The following is a 2,496-nucleotide window of genomic DNA, read 5'->3' as shown; positions in this document are numbered from 1 at the left end:
TCCTAAAGGTTCAACTCATATCCACAAAAGTTCAATTCATATCCTAAAATTTTAATTTATAAACTAAAATTCCAATACATAAACCAAAAATTTCAATTCATATCCTAAAGGTTCAATTCATATCCTAAAGGTTCAACTCATATCCACAAAAGTTCAAGTCATATCCTAAAATTTCAATTTATAAACTAAAATTCCAATACATAAACTAAAAGTCCAATTCATATCCTAAAGGTTCAATTCATATCCTAAAGGTTCAACTCATATCCATAAAAGTTCAAGTCATATCCTAAAATTTCAATTTATAAACTAAAATTCCAATACATAAACTAAAAGTCCAATTCATATCCTAAATGTTCAATTCATATCCTAAAGGTTCAACTCATATCCACAAAAGTTCAAGTCATATCCTAAAATTTCAATTTATAAACTAAAATTTCAATACATAAACTAAAAGTCCAACTCATATCCTAAAGGTTCAATTCATATCCTAAAGGTTCAACTCATATCCACAAAAGTTCAATTCATATCCTAAAATTTTAATTTATAAACTAAACTTCCAATACATAAACCAAAAATTTCAATTCATATCTTAAAGGTTCAATTCATATCCTAAAGGTTCAACTCATATCCACAAAAGTTCAAGTCATATCCTAAAATTTCAGTTTATAAACTAAAATTCCAATACATAAACTAATATCCTAAAGGTTCAATTCATATCCTAAATGTTCAATTCATATCCACAAAAGTTCAAGTCATATTCTAAAATTCTAATTTATATGATAAAATTCCAATACATAAACTAAAAGTCCAACTCATATCCTAAAGATTCAATTCATATCCTAAAGGTTCAACTCATATCCACAAAAGTTCAAGTCATATCCTAAAATTCCAATTTATAAACTAAAATTCCAATACATAAACTAAAAGTCCAATTCATATCCTAAAGGTTCAATTCATATCCTAAAGGTTCAACTCATATCCACAAAAGTTCAAGTCATATCCTAAAATTTCAATTTATAAACTAAAATTCCAATACATAAACTAAAAGTCCAATTCATATCCTAAATGTTCAATTCATATCCTAAAGGTTCAACTCATATCCACAAAAGTTCAAGTCATATCCTAAAATTTCAATTTATAAACTAAAATTCCAATACATAAACTAAAAGTCCAATTCATATCCTAAATGTTCAATTCATATCCTAAAGGTTCAACTCATATCCACAAAAGTTCAATTCATATCCTAAAATTTTAATTTATAAACTAAAATTCCAATACATAAACCAAAAATTTCAATTCATATCCTAAAGGTTCAATTCATATCCTAAAGGTTCAACTCATATCCACAAAAGTTCAAGTCATATCCTAAAATTTCAATTTATAAACTAAAATTCCAATACATAAACTAAAAGTCCAATTCATATCCTAAAGGTTCAATTCATATCCTAAAGGTTCAACTCATATCCATAAAAGTTCAAGTCATATCCTAAAATTTCAATTTATAAACTAAAATTCCAATACATAAACTAAAAGTCCAATTCATATCCTAAATGTTCAATTCATATCCTAAAGGTTCAACTCATATCCACAAAAGTTCAAGTCATATCCTAAAATTTCAATTTATAAACTAAAATTTCAATACATAAACTAAAAGTCCAACTCATATCCTAAAGGTTCAATTCATATCCTAAAGGTTCAACTCATATCCACAAAAGTTCAATTCATATCCTAAAATTTTAATTTATAAACTAAACTTCCAATACATAAACCAAAAATTTCAATTCATATCTTAAAGGTTCAATTCATATCCTAAAGGTTCAACTCATATCCACAAAAGTTCAAGTCATATCCTAAAATTTTAATTTATAAACTAAAATTCCAATACATAATCCTAAAGGTGCAACTCTTAGGGTTTCTTCTCTTCAAACAATTTCTTCCCCAAATTAGTAGGTAAAACTAAATATTTTGGACTAAATGTATTAATAAGAACCCTAAAAAATGCAAATAATATATAACTTTGAACCCTAATATGGTTGAGCTAACTTTGAACCCTAACATGGAGAAATTAAACCCTAATATGGAGAAATTAACTTTGAACCCTAACATGGTTGAACAAATAATATATAACTTTGAACCCTAACATGGATAAATTAAACAAAATCACTGTATTTCGAAAAAAACAAAGAAAGGAGAAAGAAACCTACCTTGGGAATGGAGGTCGTCAGCGGTGGAGCTGCTACCGTCGGTGGTCGTCGGTGGCGTGGGTGGCACCGCTGCTGCTGGGAGTCGGAGGGGGGGGGGGGTTGAGTGTGAGAGAGAAAAGAGAGATTTTGGGGAATTTTTTTGAAAGAATGGGAGGGGAAACCCGATTTTGACACTGGAATTAAAAATAGCGACCAACTTTGGTCGCTATTTTGGTAGCAAAATAAGTTTTGACTTTTTGACCAAAATAGCGACCAAAGTTGGTCGCTATTTCTAAAAAAAATTAAATTACTT

This window comes from Nicotiana sylvestris, chromosome 2 (genome assembly GCF_000393655.2).
Source record: "Nicotiana sylvestris chromosome 2, ASM39365v2, whole genome shotgun sequence".
Taxonomy (NCBI): domain Eukaryota; kingdom Viridiplantae; phylum Streptophyta; class Magnoliopsida; order Solanales; family Solanaceae; genus Nicotiana; species Nicotiana sylvestris.
Note: the sequence above shows the minus strand (reverse complement) of the source record.